Raw genomic sequence first — 25,876 nt, 5'->3', positions numbered from 1 at the left:
AGAAGCCCACACACCGCAAGGAAGAGTAGCCCCCACTTGCCACAACTAGAGGAAGCGTGCGTGCAGGAATGAGGACCCAATGCAGCCAAAAATAAATTTAAAAAAAAAGTTACAAAACAGTGTGAGGCCAGAAGTTTGCCCCTGGCAATTATTAACCTTCTGTATTGATTAAGGCAAAAGGCAGAAAGTTCCCAAACTCAACCCATCATTTGAATTTATTATTCTGTACCACCTTGATAAGGATAATGGGACTTTCTGAGACTCTTGTGAAAAGAAACTGCTTTAAAATATCCAGCATGAGCATAATTAACTCTGTTAAATAGAACTAACAATAACAGTCATAATAACAATAATAGTCATAATAATAATAAATTCTAATAGGTGTAATATGATATCATAATGTCATATACAATGGGAAGATTAGATATGTAATATTTTTTTTATTCTTTTTTTTTTTTTAATTTTTATTTATTTATTTATGGCTGTGTTGGGTCCTCGCTTCTGTGCGAGGGCCTTCTCCAGTTGTGGCAAGTGGGGGCCACTCCTCATCGCGGTGCGCGGGCCTCTCATTATCGCGGTCTCTCGTTGCGGAGCACAGGCTCCAGATGCGCAGGCTCAGCAATTGTGGCTCACGGGCCTAGTTGCTCCACGGCATGTGGGATCCTCCCAGACCAGGGCCCGAACCCGCGTCCCCTGCATTGGCAGGCAGACTCCCAACCACTGCGCCACCAGGGAAGCCCAGATATGTAATATTTTTAATGTGCTTACACAGTGTCTGGGACATAACAATTGCTTAGAATGTAATATTTTATTGTTATCCACACTTACTGGAAGAACAATGGTGCAAATAAACCAAACTATTTCTTCTGAAACTTGGGATTAATTGCATAAATTTTCATTCAGCAATAGATTTCTTTCCTTGAATTAAATCTGCCCTTGTTGGTTTCATTTTTTATTTACTCATTCATTCATAACGTATTCATTAAAAACCATTCATTCAAGCAAACATTTAGTGAGTTTAATCAACGTTGTCTTCCCTTATATTTTTAGGGCTGGACTAAACATTCTCATATATCTTGATCTCTACTCTCAAGGAGATCACAGTCTACTAGGGAAGCCAGACAAACAAATGAAAGATTAAGGTGTCTGCCATGGTACAGGTGTGCTTGTGTACGGTGAGGTAGAGCTTTCCAGTCCACAATTCAGTGTTAAGCTTCCTTTAAAGAGGCAGTGCTTGGGCAAAAATTTTAAGAAATTAGTAAAGTTTAGCAAAGTAATGGAGGTAGGAGCTGGAATCATTCCAGGGAAAACATGACATTTTAAAAAATGCAATTTTTTTTTTTTTTTTCTGAAGCAACGGATACATGTTGGGTGTCTATTTGGCTTCCTAAAAATCCGATTTAGAGACAAGGATTCATTGTATCAGTGGGGTGGTCCCAGGAGATACTGGGAGGACCGTGGGAAAGTAAGCTGGGAAAGGAGAGGCAGCCGCAAAGGTTACTTTATCAAGTCTGTTACCACTGTGGTAAATACAGATAAATGGAAATCAGTTACACTAGGGAATTCTGGGAGTTGATATAGGACACAGGCCTTAGAGTTATCTAACCAGAGGAAGGAAGTTGGACTACTCATTCATGCATCAGGTTTTGATATTTGTCGGTTGAGGACAGCTAGAGGAGAAAGACGTCAGGCAGTTGGAAGTCAGTCTCACTAAAATGGTAAGGCCTTGGGATAGGGTGGCGGGGTGGGACCTCAAACACTATATGCTGGCTTTGGCAGACCTAGAAATTAGACTTATGGGCGAGGATGGACGATGTAGAGGTTTTCATATAGTGCCTGTGAACATGAACTTTCTTCTCCTTTCTCCTTAACATTACAAGAGCTTTTGAAATGTTTTTTAAAAGAGGTAAGGGAAATAAGTTTTGTTTTATAAAGTTGGCTTCTGCTAACTCTTTGGAAGATGGACCAGAAGGGGCTAGGCTAATTTAGAAACTACTGCAGTTCTCCTCACAAAAATCATGCTGGCTTGGAGGAGCTTCAAGCTGGCAGAAGAGTAAGACGTGGAGATCACCTTCCTCCCCACAAATACATCAGAAATACATCTACATGTGGAACAACTCCTACAGAACACCTACTGAACGCTGGCAGAAGACCTCAGACCTCCCAAAAGGCAAGAAACTCCCCACGTACCTGGGTAGGGCAAAAGAAAAAAGGAAAAACAGAGACAAAAGAATAGGGATGGGACCTGCACCAGTGGGAGGGAGCTGTGAAGGAGGAAGGGTTTCCACACCTGAGGAAGCCCCTTCGCAGGCGGAGACTGTGGGGGCCGGAGGGGGGAAGCTTTGGAGCCACGGAGGAGAGCGCAGCCACAGGGGTGCGGAGGGAAAAGCGGAGAGATTCCTGCACAAAGGATCGGTGCCGACCAGCACTCACCAGCCCGAAAGGCTTGTCTGCTCACCCGCCGGGCGGGCGGGGGCTGGGAGCTGAGGCTCAGGCTTCGGTTGGATCGCAGGGAGAGGACTGGGGTTGGCGGCGTGAACACAGCCTGTAGAGGCTAGTGCACCAGGGATAGCCGGGAGGGAGTCCAGGAAAAGGTCCAGAACTGCCGAAAAGGCAAGAGACTTTTCCTTGCCTCTTTGTTTCCTGGTGCGCGAGGAGAGGGGATTAAGAGCGCCGCTTAAAGGAGCTCCAGAGACGGGCACGAGCCACGGCTATCAGCAGAGACACCAGAGACGGGCATGAAACGCTAAGGCTGCTGCTGCCACCACCAAGAAGCCTGTGTGCAAGCACAGGTCACTATCCACACCGCCCCTCCCGGGAGCCTGTGCAGCCTGCCACTGCCAGGGTCCTGTGATCCAGGGACAACTTCCCCGGGAGAACACACAGCACACCTCAGGCTGGTGCAATGTCACGCCGGCCTCTGCCGCCGCAGGCTCACCCCGCATCCGTACCCCTCTCTCCCCCTGGCCTGAGTGAGCCAGAGCCCCTGAGGCAGCTGCTCCTTTAACCCCGTCCTGTCTGAGCAAAGAACAGACACCCTCAGGTGACCTACATGAAGAGGTGGGTCCAAATCCAAAGCTGAATCCCAGGAGCTGTGCGAACAAAGAAGAGAAAGGGAAGTCTCTCCCAGCAGCCTCAGGAGCAGCGGATTAAATCTCCACAGTCAACTTGATGTACCCAGCATCTGTGAAATACCTGAATAGACAACAAATCATCCCAAATTGAGGAGGTGGACTTTGGGAGCAATGATATATATATATAGTTTTTTCCCTTTTTCTCTTTTTGTGAGTGTGTTTGTGTATGCTTCTGTGTGTGATTTTGTCTATATAGCTTTGCTTTTACCATTTGTTCTAAGGTTCTGTCTATCGGTTTTTTGTTTGTTTTTTTAGTATGGTTTTCAGCGCTTGTTATCATTGGTGGATTTGTTTTTTGGTTTGGTTGTTCTTTCTTTGTTTTTAATTACTTACAAAATTTTTTTAATAATTATTTTTCTTTTTTATTTTAATTTAATTTTACTTTACTTCCTTCCTTCCTTCCTCCCTCCCTCCCTCCCTCCCTCCCTCTCTCTCTCTTTCTTTCTTTCTCCCTTTTATTCTGAGCCGTGTGGATGACAGGCTATTGGTGCTCCAGACAGGCATCAGGGCTGTGCCTCTGAGGTGGGAGAGCCAAGTTCAGGACACTGGTCCACCAGAGACCTCCCAGCTCCACGTAATATCAAATGGCGAAAATGTCCCAGAGATGTCCATCTCAATGCCAAGACCCAGTTCCACTCAAGGACCAGCAAGCTACAGTGCTGGACACCCTATGTGAAACAACTAGCAAGACAGGAACACAACCCCACCCATTAGCAGAGAGGCTGCCTAAAATCATAATAAGGTCACACACGCCCCAAAACACACCACCAAACATGGACCTGCCCACCAGAAAGACAAGATCCAGCCTCATCCACCAGAAAACAGGCACTAGTCCCCTCCACCAGGAAGCCTACACAAGCCACTGAACCAACCTTAGCCACTGGGGGCAGACACCAAAAACAACGGGAACTACGAACCTGCAGCCTGCGAAAAGGGGACCCCAAACACAGCAAGTTAAACAAAATGAGAAGACAAAGAAACATACAGCAGATGAAGGAGCAAGGTAAAAACCCACCAGACCTAACAAATGAAGAGGAAATAGGCAGTCTACCTGAAAAAGAATTCAGAATAATGATAGTAAAGATGATCCAAAATCTTGGAAATAGAATGGAGAAAATACAAGAAACGTTTAACAAGGACCTAGAAGAACTAAAGAGCAAACAATGATGAACAACACAATAAATGAAATTAAAAATTCTCTAGAAGGGATCAATAGCAGAATAACTGAGGCAGAAGAATGGAGAAGTGACCTGGAAGATAAAATAGTGGAAATAACTACTGCAGAGCAGAATAAAGAAAAAAGAATGAAAAGAATTGAGGACAGTCTCTGAGACCTCTGGGACAATATTAAACGCACCAACATTCGAATTATAGGGGTCCCAGAAAAAGAAGAGAAAAAGAAAGGGACTGAGAAAATATTTGAAGAGATTATAGTTGAAAACTTCCCTAGTATGGGTAAGGAAATAGTTAATCAAGTCCAGGAAGCACAGAGAGTCCCAAACAGGATAAATCCAAGGAAACACACGCCAAGACACATATTAATCAAACTATCAAAAATTAAATACACAGAAAAAATATTAAAAGCAGCAAGGGAAAAAAAAATAACATACAAGGGAATCCCCATAAGGTTAACAGCTGATCTTTCAGCAGAAACTCTGCAAGCCAGAAGGAAGTGGCAGGGCATATTTAAAGTGAAAAAAGGGAAAAATCTACAACCAAGATTACTCTACCCAGCAAGGATCTCATTCAGATTCAACGGAGAAATTAAAACCTTTAGAGACAAGGAAAGCTAAGAGAATTCAGCACCACCAAACCAGCTTTACAAGAAATGCTAAAGGAACTTCTCTAGGCAGGAAACACAAGAGAAGGAAAAGACCTACAATAACAAACCCAAAACAATTAAGAAAATGGTAATAAGAACATACATATCGATAATTATCTTAAATGTAAATGGATTAAATGCTCCAACCAAAAGACATAGACTGGCTGAATGGACACAAAAACAAGACTCGTATATATGCTGTCTACAGGAGACCCACCTCAGACCTAGGGACACATACAGACTGAAAGTGAGGGGATGGAAAAAGATATTCCATACAAATGGAAATCAAGAGAAAGCTGGAGTAGCAATTCTCGTATCAGACAAAATACACTTTAAAACAAAGACTATTACAAGAGACAAAGAAGGACACTACATAATGATCAAGGGATGAATCTAAGAAGATTTAATAATTGTAAATATTTATGCACCCAACATAGGAGCACCTCAATAAATAAGGCAAATGCTAACAGCCATAAAAGGGGAAATCAACAGTAATGCAATCATAGTAGGCGACTTTAACACCCCACTTTCACCAATGGACAGATCATCCAAAATGAAAATAAATAAGGAAACACAAGCTTTAAATGATACATTAAACAAGATGGGCTTAATTGATATTTACAGGACATTCCATCCAAAAACAACAGAATACACTTTCTTCTCAAGTGCTCATGGAACATTCTCCAGGATAGATCCTATCTTGGGTCACAAATCAAGCCTTGGTAAATTTAAGAAAATTGAAATCGTATCAAGTATCTTTTCCTACCACAATGCTATGAGACTAGATATGAATTACAGGAAAAAATCTGTAAAAAATACAAACACATGGAGGCTAAACAATACACTACTTAATAACCAAGAGATCACTGAAGAAATCAAAGAGGAAATCAAAAAATACCTAGAAACAAATGACAATGAAAACACGATGACCCGAAACCTATGGGATGCAACAAAAGCAGTTCTAAGAGGGAAGTTTATAGCAATACAATCCTACCTTAAGAGACAAGAAACATCTCAAATAAACAACCTAACCTTACACTTAAAGCAATTAGAGAAAGAAGAACAAAAAAACCCCAAAGTTAGCAGAAGGAAAGAAATCATAAAGATCAGGTCAGAAATAAATGAAAAAGAAATGAAGGAAACAATAGCAAAGATCAATAAAACTAAAAGCTGGTTCTTTGAGAAGATAAACAAAATTGATAAACCATTAGCCAGACTCATCAAGAGAAAAAGGGAGATGACTCAAGTCAATAGAATTAGAAATGAAAAAGGGGAAGTAACAACTGACACTGTAGAAATACAAAGGATCATGAGAGATTACTACAAGCAACTATATGCCAATAAAATGGACAACCTGGAAGAAATGTACAAATTCTTAGAAATGCACAACCTTCCGAGAATGAACCAGGAAGAAATAGAAAATATGAACAGACCAATCAAAAGCAATGAAATTGAAACTGTGATTAAAAAATCTTCCAACAAAAGCCCAGGACCAGATGGCTTCACAGGCGAATTCTATCAAACATTCAGAGAAGAGCTAACACCTATCCTTCTCAAATTCTTCCAAAATATAGCAGAGGAAGGAACACTCCCAAACTCATTCTACAAGGCCACCATCACCTTGATTCCAAAACCAGACAAAGATGTCACAAAAAAGGAAAACTACAGACCAATATCACTGATGAACATAGATGCAAAATCCTCAACAAAACACTAGCAAACAGAATCCAACAGCACATTAAAAGGATCATACACCCTGATCAAGTGGGGTTTATCCCAGGAATGCAAGGATTTTTCAATATATGCAAATCAATCAATGTGATACACCATATTAACAAATTGACGGGGGAAAACCATATTATAATCTCAATACATGCAGAGAAAGCTTTTGACAAAATTCAACACCCATTTATGATAAACACCCTCCAGGAAGTAGGCACAGAGGGAACTCACCTCAACATAATAAAGGCCATATATGACAAACCCACAGCCAACATCATCCTCAATGGTGAAAAACTGAAACCATTTCCACTAAGATCAGGAACAAGACAAGGTTGCCCACTCTCACCACTGTTATTCAACATCGTTTCGGAAGTTTTAGCCACAGCAGTCAGAGAAGAAAAACAAATAAAAGGTATCCAAATCGGAAAAGAAGAATTAAAGGAGCCAGTGTTTGCAGATGACATGATACTATACATAGAGAATCCTAAAGATGCTACCAGAAAACTACTAGCGCTAATCAATGAATTTGGTAGAGCAGCAGGATAAAAAATTAATGCACAGAAGTCTCTTGCATTCGTATACACTGATGATAAAAATTCTGAAAGTGAAATTAAGAAAACACTCCCATTTACCATTGCAACAAAAAGAATAAAATACCTAGGAATAAACCTACCTAAAGAGACAAAAGACCTGTAAGCAGAAAATTATAAGACACTGATGAAAGAAATTAAAGATGATACAAATAGATGGAGAGATATACCATGTTCTTGGATTGGAAGAATCAACATTGTGAAAATGACTATACTACCCAAAGCAATGTACAGATTCAATGCAATCCCTATCAAACTACCACTGGCATTTTTCACAGAACTAGAACAAAAAATTTCACAATTTGTATGGAAACACAAGAGACCCCAAATAGGCAAAGCAATCTTGAGAAAGAAAAATGGAGCTGGAGGAATCAGGCTCCCGGACTTCAGACTCTACTACAAAGCTACAGTAATCAAGACAGTATGGTACTGGCACAAAAACAGAAATATAGATCAATGGAACAGGATAGAAAGCCCAGAGATAAAGCCATGCACATATGGTTACCTTATCTTTTATAAAGGAGGCAAGAATATACAATGGAGAAAAGACAGCCTCTTCAATAAGTGGTGCTGGGAAAACTGGACAGCTACATGTAAAAGAATGAAATTAGAACACTCCCTAACACCATACACAAAAGAAACCTCAAAATGGATTAAAGACCTAAATGTAAGGCCAGACACTATCAAACTCTTAGAGCAAAACATAGGCAGAACACTCCATAACATAAATCACAGCAAGATCCTTTTTGACCCACCTCCTAGAGAAATGGAAATAAAAATAAACAAATGGGACCTAATGAAACTTAAATGCTTTTGCACAGCAAAGGAAACCATAAACAAGATGAAAAGACAACCCTCAGAATGGGAGAAAATATTTGCAAATGAAGCAACTGACAAAGGATTAATCTCCAAAATTTACAAGCAGTTCATGCAGCTCAGTATCAAAAAAACAAACAACCCAATCAAAAAATGGGTAGAAGACCTAAATAGACATTTCTCCAAAGAAGATATACAGATTGCCAACAAACACATGAAAGGATGCTCAACATCATTAATCATTAGAGAAATGCAAATCAATACTACAATGGGATGTCATCTCACACCAGTCAGAATGGGCATTGTCAAAAAATCTACAAACAATAAATGGTGGAGAACGTGTGGAGAAAAGGGAACTCTCATACACTGTTTGGTGGGAATGTAAATTGATACAACCACTATGGAGAACAGTAGGGAGGTTCCTTAAAAAACTAACAAGAGAACTGCCATACGACCCAGCAGTCCCACTACTGGGCATATACCCTGAGAAAACCATAATTCAAGAAGAGTCATGTACCACAGTGTTCACTGCAGCTCTATTTACAATAGCCAGGATATGGAAACAACCTAAGTGTCCATTGACGGATGAATGGATAAAGAAGATGTGGCACATATATACAATGGAATATTACTCAGCCATAAAAAGAAACGAAATTGAGTTATTTGTAGGGACGTGGATGGACCTAGAGTCTGTCATACAGAGTGAAGTAAGTCAGAAAGAGAAAAACAAATACCATATGCTAACACATATATATGGAATCTAAAAAAAAAAAAAATGGTCATGAAGAACCTAGGGGCAAGACGGGAATAAAGATGCAGACCTACTAGAGAATGGACTTGAGGACACGGGGAGGGGGAAGGGTAAGCTGGGACAAAGTGAGAGAATGGCATGGACATATATACACTACCAAATGTAAAATAGATAGCTAGTGGGAAGCAGTCACATAGAACAGGGAGATCAGCTCGGTGCTTTGTGGCCAGCTAGAAGGGTGGGATAGGGAGGGTTGGAGGGAGGGAGATGCAAGAGGGAAGAGATATGGGGATATATGTATATGTATAACTGATTCACTTTGTTATAAAGCAGAAACTAACACACCATTGTAAAGCAATTATACTCCAATAAAAACGTTAAAAACAAACAAACAAAAAATCATGCTGGCTTGAACAAAGGTGGTGACAGCGGGGATGTAGTAGAGTGGGTGGTGTAGAAATATATTAAGGTGAAGGAATTCTGAATTCATGTGCAAGGAGGAGGAGATGGAAGAGGCACAGGAGATTCCAGGTTTCTGTCTTGGAAAACTAGATAGAAGGCAGTACCTTTCACCCAAATTGAGGATTCCAAGAGGAGGAAACAAATGAGGGAATGATCAGTGAGATCAGATTCGGAAATTCTGTGTGTGCAGTAGGCTGTATAAATCCAGAAATTAACAGATATTTCTGAACTGGAGACATAGCTTTGAGCTTTCTCAGAGTATAAATGGTGGTTGAAACTGTGTAAGAGATTGTCTAAGCAGGCTCTAGGCTCCTGGAAGATGAAGAAGTTAAGGTCTAGTGGGGAGCAAGGCAGGTAAGCAATTATGGGATGGAAGTATTGGCATAAAATGCTATAGGAGACTTAAATTTTAGGGAAAGCAAGAAAACTCGACCCAGAGGGTCTTTTTATGTCAAACATGAAGGATGAATCTGTATTGATTAGTGGAGTGACTGGGGACTGGAGCATTCCTGGCAGGACCACCTGTTGCAAAAACAAGCTTAAGAGGGCAAATCACTGAACTTTTGATAAGTTAATATACAACCAGGCTAAAGTTTGCTTTTCCATTATTGCTGAATAAAGGCACTCCCTGAAAGTGAATGTGAACTCCTTGAGTGCAGGAACAATCTTTGTATCCCCAGTAGCTAGCACACATTAGGTGCTCAATAAAAGTTGGTTGAAATGATGGTGTCTGTTCAAATAAATAATGTAATGTAATGTAACACAAAATAATTTCAGAAAGACTACTCTCCTACTTAACTGAGAGAAAAACTTGTAATCAGGTCATTTCATTCATTCAATAATTACTTAATCCACTACTATACAAATTGCAAGCCCCATATCTATTCCTTAAGGCCCCATAAGAACACCCAGCAGGCAAACAGTGTTTACTGTGCCTTCCTTAGTTAATGGAAACAATAGCCCATTTAAATGAAAAGGCATCTGATTCAGACTTTTATTTACATAAACAGGCTCTTCCCTTAGTCCTGATTAGAGACTTCCTATTATAAACATATTCAATCTAAACTAGCCCACCTACTATTTGCCTTAATTTGTTGCCCTGACCTCTAGTAACTTTGTTATTATTTCCCTAACACCTAATATAGCACCTGACTCAGAGTACTAGTTGTGTAATAAGTATTTGTTAACTAACTCTCAGAAGTTAGGTGACTTATGATTAAAATAACGACTTCACATTCAGTACTCTAAAGTTTTCTGCATCATGGTGAATCTATCATTTTTGACCACATGGAAATCTTTCTTCAGTCTTCTTGTAAAGGTACTACTATTTTGCTTTAGAGATCTACCCCTCAGTCACTAGATCCAGTTCTGGAAAGCACTCCTAAGCTACACTCCCTCTCCTGGCCAAGATATGGGAACAGGACCATGGTAGACAAAGCCTATACTTTTTAAATGTAATTTGAAATTTGAATAAAGTGACACAGGAAGTGAAGACGGTAGGTCCTTCTTACTCTACTCTAACTCGTATTTTTTCTTAACACTGGGTCTTCAGATTTATTTTTGACTTATGAGCTACTCCATAAATTGCAATAAATTTTGTTTATTTATGAGTTTAATGAGTTTTAGCTTAACTCATTCAGAATTAGATTGTGCTGCTTGTAACCAAAGGATTCTAATCACACGTAGTTCTAAAATTCTATGAGACTTACTTTAGTAAGAGAAGAGAGAAAAGGAGGAGAACAGAAAATAACAGAAGCACACTGAATGGAGAGGCAAAGCAAATAAAACCGAAAAATAAATTTTACCAAACTAATCTTTTTTTTTTTTTAACCAAAAGATGAGTTGTATATTTTTTAATTATTAAATGTGAGCCTGCAGTTACTGGCTTTCAAATTTGGTGAGCGTAATGATCACGTGGGATACTTGTTTAAATGTAAATCTCCAGGCCATGCACCCAGAGGTTCTGATTCTGTTGGTCCATGTGGGGCCTGGGTATATGCATAATTACAAGCTTCTTAGACGATTCTCAGGCCATGCTTTGGAAACCACTGCTTTAGGTTCTACTGCATATGAAAAATGGCATTTAATCAGGTCTGTGAGCACAGCAAAACAGGCCTGCTCCCAGCTCAGTTTTGCTAAACAATCCCAAACTTCTAGTTTTGCTAAACAATCCCAAACTTCTAGTCACAACAACAGTCTGATGAAATGTTCTAGCTTTGCCAGTGACAATGGTGGCCTATCAAGTGGATTGCAAGATATATGTATGTATAATAAAACAACAAAGGCTAATTTTCAATTTTCATTTTGCTGAACAAGGGCCAATGAAATTACAAGAGGGAGAACTTAGAAAACTAAAACCATCATCTTTATTTTATAGTCCAATTTTTGTTATTTAGAGAATAGCACCTTTCATATGGGTATAACTTTATTTCCTATTGATCTTTTATATATACTTGTGTTCATTCAAAATACCACCATCTGCATGAGAAGAAAATCTTTATTATAAAGGGTGAAAATTCATTATTACAGAGAATTCCTTAAAGTTGAGGTGGGGTGGTGCCAAGACATTAATTCTTTTTTCTTTTAAGACTTTGATTTGTTACTGGACCAACCCTACAAGTAAAGTTATCTATCGGGCCAACATATGTACATACCATGTAATATCCATAGACTTATTGGAAAAATTGAGTTTACTTTTTCAAAAGCCAAAAAAATGGGTCCCATGTGGTCCTACCTTAGCATTTGTACACAACAAAGAATTCCAAATACTTTTCAAAAAATGTGGTCAATAACAACAACAACAACAAAAATGTGGTTAATGCTTTTACGTAAAATCTTTATATAAAAACTATAAGACAAATATGTTATAGGAAATAGCCAAGGTGTGTCTGTGTTTGTATGCAATGCCAATTTTTGGTTACAATATTTTTTCAATATTTTATGATATTTAGTTTGTAATAATTTAGCTTGTAATAATTGTTCAATTATACCATAGATGCCATGCAAAACTTTCATCCTGGAAACAAAGAATAGTATTTTTAAATTCCTTTTAACTTTCAAATTCAATTCAACATGATTAAAAAATTGTTAATTGGAAACCCACAAGATGCTCATTACTCCACTAGACACTGGGGAAAAAATGTATAAAGTGACAGATTTTATAATACAACTCTAAAAAGCAAGAGATTCAAAAGTAGATTTTAAAAACCAGAAGCTAGCCAAGGCATGGTAAAGATGACTATGAGGTCACGGTTGTAGCATATGGAACCCAACACACAGTCCTCAAGGAAGTCCATGTAATAGCCCTAAAGTTAACAGAAGACCTCTGTTCTCTGTCCTACTTCCTGCACATGACACTCACAAGGTTTACATTAGGGATGAAAATGTGCAGTAAAAACTAGTGTCTGAGCACTGAATTAATATTTAGGAATTAGTCATGGACTTGGAGAAGCACTTTTCATTATTTATACACAAGCTTACTAATCATAGAATCAAAGAAATAAACACAAAACTTTTTTATTAGAAATTCAGGCAGGTCTAAAGAAAAGTTGTTTCGCTTTATGCTGCTGGTACACGTGACAATCGCAATAGACCATGTGGGCTATAACTTTCACCAAACATTTACCAAACATTCCCTTTCTGCAGCAGAGAGACAACTAAGTTAAAGGGGAATTATTATTCTTGGAACCCTTCTTTGCACTATTTTTCATTGGTCTTTGGCTTTTCCTTCCTGGTAATCTTCATTTATCTGATAATCCTTACTTTTCATGATAATTCTCAGACTGTGGAGAGCAGGGGCAGGTTCAGTTGCTTCCTTCATTAGCACCAGGAATATGGGAATTTTTAATTCAATTCAGCATGACTCAGCAATTGCTAATTGGATATCCATGTGATGCTCAGTACTCCATTAGACACTGGGAAGGATGCAAAAGATGTATTACAGGATTCCTGCCCCCAGGAGCTGGAAATCCTATTGAAAGAACCAGATGGGAGTACTATGAGATAACAGGTGAAGCTTTGGGAATGAGGGTGTTGATGGTGGCAGTGCCCCTTAGCAAGGAGCTGTCTTGTGTTATTAGACTTGGTTTTTGTTTTTTTTTTAAATTAATATATGCATAGTATGTCTCTTGGCTTATGCTTGCTTTTAATGCTCAAGAGAATAACAGTAGGAATATTCTTACGAAAACCAGGCAGGACAGTATTCAGCAGAATAGAAATTGGCAAATTATGGGTAGATGGTTGTCTCTCAGTGCTAGGAGAAGGTTGGATTACATAAAGCAGATGTGGATAATAAAGGAAAGGAATTCCATATCTGTTGGAATGTACATCTAGATGATTCTCTGTCAAAAAACAGTGATCTTCAGACTCCTTTAACCCTGAAGCAAATTTAAATGAAAATAATACATGGTTTGCCATTTCAAAATCTTGCCCAACCAGAGTCAAACATAGAATTATCAGTAATGAGTAATAAACTGAGAAATGAAGTTACAAAGAGAAGTATAAAATGGAATTAAGCCCCAGGGAAATGATCTTTCCCCAGCTTGGAGCTAGGACAGCCTTAAGTATCTTCTGGACGTTGTCTATTTTCTACAAGGATCCCAATGTTGTCACCTGCTTTCCCTCTGCTAAAAGTGATTGACTAACTGGAGGTAAAAATCAGTTTGGTACTACCACAAAAATGATAGGTTTTTACGTGTTAACTTTATTCATGGTTGTGTGAGAGCCATTTGGTTCCAGAAGAAGATGCTATAGAGCTTTCGCATAGTTTTTCTGGGTGAAGGAAGCAATTGGAGATGGAAAACAGCTCACTTAGAGCCCATGGGTCAGCTTAAACTATTTCATAAGCAATCAATTCAACGATGCTTCAGCAAGCAGAAAGGCTTGCTAAAGCAGTGGGAATTTACTATATAAAAAGAGGGTGACAAACATTAGAAGACTAATTAATAATCAAGATAACAAAATACTGTTATTGAGAAATCATTGAGACATTCTGAGCAAGAGTTTACCGGCTCAAACTTTTTTTGTTTTAAAAACAACAAAAAAATATAAGGCACAGAGGTCACACATTAGGGTTTTTGTGGAGGGAAATTATGAAACTAGATGAAGGCAAGATTTCTCAGCTTTCAGTCTGGGGCACTTTGCATCACACTGGTAGTTTCCAACTGGCAGCATCATGTGAGAACTTCTTAGAAATGCTACCTCTTAGTCGCCGCCCCAGACCAATGAATCGGAGACTCCAGGCATGATGCCCAGTAAGCTGTGTTTTAACAAGTTCTCCAGGTGGTTCTGATGCACATTCAAGTTTGAGAACCACTGCACCGCCATGTGGCTCTGTCACAGAAGGCGGAGAGGCTGATTTGGACCAAGACTGTACCTATGCAGTCAGAAAGCCAAGCACCAAGCTGGAACATTCGTGGGAGGAATTGAGGCCTCACTCTGACAGGGGAGATGGACTTTTGGGTTAAATAGTAGAAGAAGTAGAAGGTTAATAGCAGAAGGGAAATTCCAAATTCAGGATCTAAGTAAGAACTCCAGTTCTCTAAGAACTACCGGGTCTTTTACGGCCTAGGCCTTACTTCCACCTTAACTCCTTTAGTAAAAGTTTCAACTGTGCAGATTTGGGAACTGTAAGGGTGTATTTCTAATTTTATGATGAAAACCAGTAGAAGAAAAAACCGTCACTTTTCAAAATTGACCTTTTTTGCTTCCTGTGTTAAACATAATTATTTTGAAAATGACAAACCTCTCTAAATTTAGTTTATGTAACATATGGAAGATTAAGGGGAAGGGAGGAAAAAATAACTCAGAAGAGATGAGGCAAGGTTGAGTTTGCCTATTTTACATTATTACTGTAAAATTCCTTCGCCCTGAAAAACACTCAAGTTTCTTTTCCATGTGACTCACTAGCAAATTTCTGTTCCTTAGATGTGGATCCTGTATTGTGTGGATCAGGGATATCAAATAACCAAAATATGAAAAAAAAAAAAATCACAGCTTATATTTTAGTGTAAGAATAAGGAACTAAGCAAGTAGAAAATCCCCTTTCATGACTGAGAAACTCATGTTAAGCTTAGCAATATTAGTAGCATTAAAATACTTTTATGTTATATCCTCAGGATATCCATGAATAATGAAAGCTACAACCAACACTGCTGCCATTAGTTAAATGTGGCTCACACAAAGATCTTATAAACTGCTTCTAAAAGGTATACTACGTTTCACTCATTTCCTTTTATCCCCCTCTATCCTTTTTAAAGACGTGGACTCATTTTTCTGGATAATACCTTTTAGACTCTTTATCAAATATGTACTCAATAACTATCAACTACTGTAGGAAAATGCAACTCAGTACCTGAAACCATAATATACAAGATAATTATCAGGGCCGTATACTCAATTTGTCAGATAGTTTTCTATTTACCACCCATAACTGAAGCCATTTCCATAGCAGAGAGTGTACGTACAAAGAGAATAAGAATTTTGTTAGGAGATAACTGTGAAATAAAATGAAGACCTTGTAGTAAAAAGTTTGTTACTATTTAAGAATGTTTCTTCTGGTCTTCTGTCTTTCCTTTGCAGAGTATACTTTATTTTTAGATGTGCAGATATAATTAGAACCCAGTGTTTTAAGCTTCCAAAATTGTGGAAAAGAATGCTACTTACATACTTAAGTATTTAGGGCTAACACAATGATACGGTGCTCAAATCTCTACAAAGCTTGCCTGAACAGAAAACCATGATGCTTCGGGCATATAACAGGGTGGTGCTGCTGTGTTCGCTGAGATAGTTCTCAAGACTGTTTTTTCAACACAAGCAGTCTTTCAAATGTACTGACAAACTCCACATTCATAAAATTGTCCATGAAAAGTAGAGAATATCAAGAAGTGTATTGAATGTAACCTGCACTGATATAAAAAAAGATACTGACTTGTTATTTTCTACTCTGAAGTGTAAAGTTAGCGAGAGACTGAGAAAAGGAGCTGTTTGTTTAATAAAATAGTTACCATTTTGAGAACTGATCCAGCTCTCATGGATAAAAAGTTTAATTGTGTGAACAAAGTAAAATACTGAAAATATCGAATTCTCTACTGCACAGCAGTGACCACTATACAGCTTAATCTCTCTCCTCCAGTGAATACTCAGTATGACAGGCCAGGTTTCTGGTTTTCTGAGGCAGCTACTCAATGACTAGCACTTTAAATTCGTTCCTACAACTGAATTCATAACAACTTCCCTACCAAAACCCTAGAATCAAGTTATATTGTTTTGATCAGACAATGTTAAAGAAAATAAAATGCATTTTTAATAATTCCTCTTCCATCACAACTTTTTTTCAAGTCTCTGATACAAAGTTACTTCCAAATACACTTTATGAGAACAATCAGACCAGTTTCCTCATGGTCAGCAAACTCCTTCATTTATACTATTCTGTTATTCCTCTTTCTTATACGTGTCCTTCCTCTTCCTCGGTATTGCTGCAGGCACTCTGAAAAATGATCAAATACCTAATTAATGATTCTAAATATCTTTGTATTATTTCTATTACCTTGAGGAAAAATGGAAAAGAAAGGGGAGTCCATATTTGTGGTGAACCTATTGTGTCAAATACAGAGATGTGGAATTTTTACAAATAGTCCTTGTGATTGCTATAATCATGAGGTAGCTGTTATTGCACCCATTTTGCAGAGGAGGAAATTGAGGCCCAGAGAGACTAAGCAATAGCTATGGGGCAAAATGGTATTTGAACCTAATAACCTAGTTGTGTGTAACTCCATAGCTCATGCTCTTCGTAACCTAAGTAAAATATTGCCCCTGGAATTTTTACTAATGTTAATTATACCTTTATATAAAAATACTTTTATTTAATGACTAATATTTTCAAAGCACTATCGTATACATCATCCCATTTCAAGGCAGCTGGTAGAATGGGGTGCTTGTTGCGGGGTGTTGTGAGGAATAGCAATAATGTATATAAAGTATAATATCCAATGTAAGACAAGTGCTCAGTAGCTATTATTATTATTACTGATCCTCCCAGCAAGCTTAGAAGTTAGGTAGTACAATTATTATCATGCCCCCCGAAAGACTTTTCCTACAAAGATGATTAATCCCGTTCACGTTATACTCCACAAGCAAGAATTACTTTAAAATTTTTATTTTTAAGGCATTTACTTACAGGAATCTCAAAACCCCATATTCAACTTCAGTTTGTTTGCAATGCAGGCAGGCAGGCAGGGAGTAGAAGGGAAGTAGGTGTGAGACGGGCTTACAATCTTTACCAGCCGAGTCAGAATTGGAAATTTTGCCTTCCTTCTCCAAAATGAGTCTCCTTTCCACTGCACCAAAGTGATACAGGAGGATTTTTCTTTCTCCTAGGTGTCATCATCCTCTTCTTACAAAGGATAATGTAATGGCGAGCCCATCCTTCAGTTCCTTGCTTGCGCAGGGAGGGAGTGCCCCCTGATATCGGTGCAGACCACGCTAGTTTACCACGGTGAGAGCCGTTATCATGACGCAGGGGATGGTTCCGGTTTGACTTCTGTGGCCGCATTCCTGCTCTCCCGATAGTAGGCAGAGAAGTGCAAGAAAAGTACTTGGTATCAGTGACTCACAGCAAGACAGGAAATGTCAAGCGGGTCCACCCTTCCTTCCTGCCCTCCCGACCAGCTGAGTTGCAGAACCACAGGCCACAAGGAGCCTAGAATCTTGGTGAGCAGGGCTGGAGCTACAGACAGAGTCTGGGCCACTGCAGTAGGCTCGCCAAATGGATTAAAATGTCAGGACCCAGCTGCCGGGAAAGCACACTCTCTTCATCCTACAGAGCACTGTTTCTGTTGAGATTTCTCTTTTCACTTTTACGCAGTATCTGCCTGGTATATTCTGGCCCTTGCATTGTTCTTAAACAGTGGGCTTGACACAGTTAACTGAGTGGTCCCCATTTATACTCTGTTTAAAAAACATGCAAGAAATGATATCAATCATCATTATCAAGCAATGCCTTCACAATGCAAAACGGCAGTGTGTGTCTCTCCAGCAAAATGTAAACACATCTACAGCAGTGTTTTGAACCTAGTGTAAAATTGCTTCAATAAAGTTACATTATGTTTCTCTTCTTGAGAGCAGCAAATGATTATGATGATGATAAAGGCTAACAATTATTACATTAAGAACTGCCCTAAGCACTTTATATATTTTAAGTCATTTACGTCTTACAAATACCCTTTGAGATAAGCATTATTATTGCTCCCATTTTACAAATGAGGAAGTTATCAAAATGAATGAAAGCCTTTCCACTGTCTCCCCAAATTGTTTTCAAACCTCACAAATAATAAACAAAGCTCAAACAAAATTAAAAAAAATCATAAATGAAGCTGCTGCTGACAGTGATTTGTTGTAAGAGTCAAATGAATAAATGACACAAAATGATGACATACATGTTTCTCACAACTGGCCAAGTTCAGTAGTACATTTCCAATTCAAGTTAAAACTCTGAAATAAGTCATTACAGCAGACCAAATTTGTCAGTATCTTTTGTCAAGGCCACTTCCCTCTCTTCCTGCAGGACAGCAATGTCAGAAAGTGGCAGAAGTCTGCATTCCTGAGTGTTATTATATATAACCTTTCAGTTCTCACCTCCTTTTATTTTCCTGCTCTCTCCAAGCTCAGCTCACACCCTGTGTTCCAGCCGTGCCAAAATACTTTCAGTGCGCTTGGTCCTTGTTATGTGTCTTTTTTTTTTTTTTTATAAATGTATTTATTTTTGGCTGTGTCGGGTCTTCGTTGCTGCACGTGGGCTTTCTCTATTTGCGGCGAGCGGGGGCTACTCTTCGTTGCGGTGCGAGGGCTTCTCATTGCAGTGGCTTCTCTTGTTGCGGAGCACAGGCTCTAGGCACGCGGGCTTCAGTAGTTGTGGCTCACGGGCTCAGTTGCTCCATGACATGTGGGATCTTCCCGGACCAGGGCTCGAACCTGTGTCTCCTGCATTGGCAGGCGGATTCTTAACCACTGCACCACCAGGGAAGTCCCTTGTTATGTGTCTTTGAATAAGGTGCTCTTTTCTCTTTTCTCCCTCCCTCTGTTCCACCCAGGGAGTACCTGCAGCATTCAGAATTCTATTCATCTGTTCATACACTCAAAGAGTATTTACTGAACACTTATTATGAGGCAGACATGGGGAGATGGGAGAGGGAAGAAGGTCACTGTTCTGATGAAACTTTCATTTTACTGCAGAAAGAGAGACAAAGTTTTAAGAAAGAAAAAAAAAGAATGGATGAGGGAGGGAAGGAAGGAAAGAAGTAAGGGAGCAAGGGAAGGGCGGTGGGAGGAAGGGAAGAAGAAGGGAGGGGGGGAGTTACTAACTCATGATGGTTAGGGTTAGGCAGGCCATATGACATTCAGTGACACTGGATGTCAGGAATCCAGTCACGTAAGCTGAGCTCTGAATGACAAGAAAGAGCCAGTCATGCAGAGCCAGGAACCATTAATTCAAAGGCGCTAAGCTAGAGAGCAAGCCTGGTTCCCAAGAACCGAAAGAAGCCAGCGTGACTGAGGTGCTGCCAGAGGGCAAGGCCGCCACCAGACCCCATTGGCTTTGTAAGGCCTGTAAGAAGTTTAAATTGACAATTTAAAGCAGAGGACTGATAGAATCTAATATATTTTAATAAACCTCTCTGGCTGTGGAGTGCACACTGGGTTTTAGGGGCTCAGGTAGAGAAGCAGGAAGACAAATTAGGATACAGGTGCAGGAGGAGCCATGGCGATGCTTTCCTCTCTGTGCTCACACGACATTTTGCCAAGACTCAATGTTAAGGTTACACGTTCTTTACAAACCGATATATGTTTTTTCCTCTTCTGCTAGATAATCAGATCCTTGAAAGCAGGGATGACTCATCATTCCACAATAAACATTCCCTGTATAAATAAATTAATAGAAGAATGAATGAATAAAATAAGGTCCCTGCCCTCAGAAAGCTTAAAGCCTCTGAAACAAACATCCATTCAAGTAACCAGACTGCGGAGTAGGTTATTCACATGGTGGAAGAAATAGAAAGCATTATATGTGAGGGCAGAGGAGGGAGAAAGAGGATTATCCAACTGAGAGTGTGAAACTGAATCAAAACATCAGGGTCTGCCGTTCTCTAACACAGTGGGATGTTAAAACAAGGTGGTAGGAGTTTGACAGAGAACAAATTGAGTCGGCTTCCCCTTCTGATGTTTCACAGTTTTAGATAAGGGCTGTATTTAGACTGAGTTCTGGGTCAACATGCAACTCAATGACTCTGTTGAGAAATGATTTATCTCTGCTGGACTATTAAATAAAAAGTAAACAAGAGTGTCAGATTACTTTTGGATTGTTCAAATTACAGCAAAACCCTGACATTTAGGTGAAGTGTTCATGTTTTAAATGTTTCTTCTTGGAGTTATAAAAAGATCAACCGGGCTTCCCTGGTGGCGCAGTGGTTGAGAATCTGCCTGCCAATGCAGGGGACACGGGTTCGAGCCCTGGTCCGGGAAGATCCCACATGCCGCGGAGCAGCTGGGCCCGTGAGCCACAATTACTGAGCCTGCGCGTCTGGAGCCTGTGCTCCGCAACAAGAGAGGCCGCGATAGTGAGAGGCCCGCGCACCGCGATGAAGAGTGGTCCCCGCTCGCCGCAACTAGAGAAAGCCCTCGCACAGAAACGAAGACCCAACACAGCCAAAAATAAATTTTAAAAAATTAAAAAAAGAAAAAAAATCAACCATGAGGAAGAGTCAAGTGTGTTCTTAGTGTATTCTCTTCCTCCTTTTCTGTAGTTCACTCTCCCCAGGGGCTCCCCTGTCTCTACCCAAGATTTCCCAGCCCTCCAGTTGCACAAATATAGGCCTTTTTCTCTCGCTCCCTTTCCCTTTCTGTTTCACTCCCCTTTCCCCAACCTACCACAACTACCTATCCATCTAGCTATCTATCATCAGTTAGTTTTTTGTCCCATAACAAAACAACACAATATTTGACTTAAAACAACCATTTATAATGTATCACAATCCTGTGAGTGATCTGGCTAGCTCTTCTGGGTTAGGCCAGCTCATCTGGGGCTGAATGCTCTAAAATGGCCTCCCTCTCATGTCTGGGGCTACAGCCAGGACACCAGGGATGCTTAAGGCCTTTCTTCATGTGGTCTCTCATCCTCAAGGATGTCTGTCCACATGGTGACAGAAAGGTCCCTAGCAGCAGGAGGAGGAAAACCCTATTGGAAGCACTTTTCAAGCCCTTGCACCACATTTTCTAATGTCCCATCAGCCAAAGAAAGTTAGCTGTCCAAGCCCAGGTTCGAAGGATAGAGAAGTAAACTCAATTTTTTGATGGGAGTCATGGCAAAAATTCCGTTGCAAAGGGATACAGGGATATAAGTAATTTGTGTGATCCATCACACTATCATTTTGGAGAAATCCCATAAATTTAATTCACACGAAGGTGATAAGGACCCCTAACAAGGTGGTTTGCTTCATAACTTGGCAAAATATCTCACCTCCAGGGAACCAGTGTCTAGAGTCAGAATTGCAGGCCCAGTGGTAGATGAGAAAGAGCTTTTCTTCTGCAAAGACCTCTTCTGCAGCCCTTCCAATCCTGATCTACAGGCAGCCACGTATCTGAACACAGATTCCACACCCGCTCCTCCCACCCCTTAGAGAGTTACATCACAGTGTGCTTGACAAGCATGATTTGACATATGGAAGGGAGTACATCAATCACTTGACTCTACCAAACACCTGGTACATAACTGCTCAATAAATACTGAATTAGTTAATTCATGTGTGCATGAGTGTGCCTAAGAGTGTATCAAGAGAGAAGGAGGAAGGGTGAGCATGCAAAAATACCAGCTCCATTCCAAATACTCCCCTAGGGAGTTAAGAGACAGCATGGCAGAGTAGAACTGACATGGGCTTGAAAGCCAGCTGAACATACTGCCTGTGTAACCTTGAGCAAAATTCTTAACCTCTCTAAACCTAGTGCCCTAATCTATAAAATGGGCATAATAATACCTTTGCTACAGGGTCATTATAAAAATTAAATAGAATGATATACATGGAATACCTAGACCAACACATGACACATTAGAGATATTTAGTAATTAGCAGGGAGCTAATTAGAAGCCAAGCCTAGCTTCCCACACAAATTCCATTCTTCACTTCCTCCTTCCTTCTGTCCCAGTGCCACCTTCCCTTGGTGATCTGCCTCCTTCCACCTACCAGCCCTTGACCAGCCCAATCAGAGAAATGAGCATGGCAGGAAGTGGAGAAATTCACCTCTATCTTTAGGTTCTATCAGCAAGATGTCATTCCAGCTCTGTCACTGGAAGGTTATTAAAGCAATGGGAAAGAGTGACCACAGTTAGTCTTACCTCTAAAAGTAAGGCTCTGGCTACTCATTGTCTGCCATTTTGGTTCTCAAAAACTCACAGCAGAAGCAACTACCTAGACCCAGATTTGACCAGCAGCATTTGTGCATTTGGCATTCAGGAGGTATGGACAGATTTCAGTTAAATGTTGTAGACAGAACACATGAATTTCCTTCTCTGCCTTCCCACCTCACATTCCACTGAAATACCTGTTTAAAAAATATATAAATGAAATAAATTCATAATAAATCCCCATATCAGGGAATGAAAGATTTCTATATATTTCTCCAAGATATGCAGAGGATGGGATCGTAGACTGTCTGGATTCAAATGTCAGCTCCATCAGTCATAAGCTATATGACTTTGAGCAACTGTTTCCTTATTTATTAAAATGTGAAAAATCATAGGACCTATGGCACTGGGTTGTTGTGTAGGTTGGCCAAGTTATATGAAGCACTAGGATACTTCCTGGAACACAGCTCAATAAAAGTTAGATTTCAGTGTTATAAACAGAAGCCAAAGAATTTACAACTAAGAAATTACACAGAGAAAGCTGGAAGCTCAAAGCTTGGAACTGGCAAGAATTCCAGGGGAAATTGAATGAAAAATCAAGGGTATTAGTTTAATGTACACAGAAAAACTACAAGAGTCCGTCTTCCCCCTGTTCTCTACTCCCACATCTACATGCAGGGGTGATGTGTCCCCTAATTAAACTAAAACCAAAGAAGTATTCTCTAAAGAAGTTGAGTAACTTGTCTGTGAAGGGCTAAGGCTCCTGTGCTAGGTGCCTGGTACATAAGGAGTAGCCTCTCTATTTGTAATGACTAAATGAATGATTTAACTTTAAAGGGATCACAAAATGATACATGGAAAAAAAAAATCCGCACCTTGGCAACTTTTCTGAAACTTCACTATGTCAAAGATAAGAGCCTAAACATTTCTGAGAAGAAACAAGTTATCTATAAAGAAATGAGAATCAGACTGGTGTTAATCTCCTCCCCAGCAAAACTGGTCGCTAGAAGATAATGGAAAATGCTTTAAAAGTTCCGAGGGGAAATTCCTCTGAAACTAGAATTATATACCTATCTAAATTATTTTTCAAGTCCAAAAGACATTTTTAGACATGCAAGAGCTGAGAAAATTTTATCTCCCATGCATACTTTCTGGAAAAAAAAGTATTGGGGGATGTACTAGAGCAAAAAGAAAAAATAATCCAGGAAAAATAAGGTCATGGAAGCCAAGAAAAAGGTGAACATGACAGTCACAAAAATAGAAATCTATGAAAGATAATTAGATAAATGTTGTTCAGCAGGCTTAGAAAATCAACAGTCCAAAGAGCAACAGGAAATCAGAAAGCTCTGAAGACTAAGTCCTCACATTGAAGGATTCCTGTAGGAAATAGTATTAATAAACTGAATGATCTTTGACAAGATGAAAGCATACTACAATTCTGTCCACAAGAAAAAAATTTAATCAGAATTTCCAAACAACAAACATGATATATAAAGAAATCATGGTCTAAATATTAAAAAAACTATATTGCTGTATGATACTTAATACACTGAAAGAGAGGAATCAATTTGACCTTGACACTTGGAATATTCTTCTTCAACTAGCATAGGTCAATTAACACAAGGCTATATTTCCTTCTTTATGGGTCTAATCATACTACTTTGTACCTTAAGTAATAATACTCGCATTATATAATAGTAAAAAAGCTTTTTATTAAAAAAATTTTTTTTTCACTCAACCTATTGGCAAAGTGTAGAATAATCAACCATTTAGAACAACCCAAGTGATAGAAACATTGACAGTGTAAAAAGTTGGGACATGTAAATAGAGTAGAGATGGAAGAAAGCATATGGGGCATTAATTTCCTCATTTTATGTGATTATGAATACAAATTTCTGAAGTTGACAGACCAAGAAAGAAATATTAATATTATTTACAGATATAAAGGTCACCTCTCAGGATCTGTTTTGTTTCCTGAAAAACTGGATTGATGATGTACACTCTATCTCACAGCAACTTTGCCACGAATGTCAAAACAATTAAAGGTATGGGAGTACTGGGGGAAATAAAAGTGTCTTTGTCATCAAAGTGTGTAGCTTCTACATAAGTCTGGCCACTTGCTTATGCATCCTAACTGCAAATCATCAAAACATATTTAATATATCCAGTTACTTTCATCAGCTTTCTGCCCTGTGTAGTTCTCATAGTTTCCATCCCATGTAGAATCACAGGCCTTTAAAGCTGAAAAGACTTTCAGAGACTCTTGAGCTCACCTTCCCCTTTTCATAGGTGAGGAAACTGAGGCCACACAAAATTAACTGATTTGATGAAGTCAATGGCAATTAAATGACAAATTAGTCCTAAAACTACGTGTCCTGAGTCCTAGGGCAATGTTTTTCTGCTACATAAATAAAGAAATGGCCAAATAATAATACTACAGTTGACCCTTGAAAAACATGTGTATCAACTGCTAGGTCCACTTATATGTGGAATTTTTTCAATAAATATGTACTACAGTACTACACAATCCATGGTTGGCTGAATCTGTGGATGCAAAACCATGTATATGGAGCGCTGACTGTAGCTACACTTGGATTTTCGACTGTGTCTGGGTCAGCACCCCCAACCGCCCCTCTCCCCAGCCCTGTTGCTCAAAAGTCAACTGTATGGGGCTTCCCTGGTGGCGCAGTGGTTAAGAATCCACCTGCCAGTGCAGGGTACACGGGTTCGAGCCCTGGTCTGGGAAGATCCCACATGCCGCGGAGCAACTAAGCCTGTGCACCACAACTACAGACCCACCCTGCACTCTAGAGACTGCAAGCCACAACTGCTGAGCCTGCGTGCCACAACTACTGAGGCCCACGCACCTAGAGCCCGTGCTCCGCAGCAAGAGAAGCCACCGCAATGAGAAGCCTGCGCACCGCAACAAAGAGCAGCCCCCGCTTGCTGCGATTAGAGAAAGCCCGCGTGCAGCAACAAAGACCCAATGCAGCCAAAAATAAATAAATTTATATTAAAAAAGTCAACTGTATGATAAATAGGTCCAGATAATAAATTGAATCTATGCGATTTCAGGAAAAAAGTTAGAACCCTGTAGTTTCATATGATCAGGGAATGTCCATGGTATAAATAGATGTGCATTCTTAACTTAAAAAGGTTTATTCCATAAATAGTTGTAACTATTTTATT

The 25,876-nt window shown here is 39.6% G+C and overlaps 1 long non-coding RNA gene across 2 annotated transcripts in view; it reads right to left on the bottom strand.

Annotated features, from left to right (window-relative positions):
• Positions 1–17,890, bottom strand: part of LOC130708168 (uncharacterized) — a 41,466-nt gene extending 23,576 nt beyond the window's left edge. Inside the window, exons 1-2 of one of the 2 annotated variants that reach the window (XR_009008271.1) lie at positions 17,474–17,890; positions 3,053–3,195 (exon numbers count right to left, since the gene is read on the bottom strand). This is a non-coding gene — a long non-coding RNA (uncharacterized LOC130708168). The remainder of the gene's footprint in view (positions 1–3,052; positions 3,196–17,473) is intronic. The other variant, XR_009008270.1, reaches the window with a different exon arrangement.
• Positions 17,891–25,876: the final 7,986 nt, after the last annotated feature.

This window comes from Balaenoptera acutorostrata, chromosome 4, assembly GCF_949987535.1.
Source record: "Balaenoptera acutorostrata chromosome 4, mBalAcu1.1, whole genome shotgun sequence".
Taxonomy (NCBI): Eukaryota; Metazoa; Chordata; class Mammalia; order Artiodactyla; family Balaenopteridae; genus Balaenoptera; species Balaenoptera acutorostrata.
This window is presented reverse-complemented; position numbering and strand designations above follow the sequence as displayed.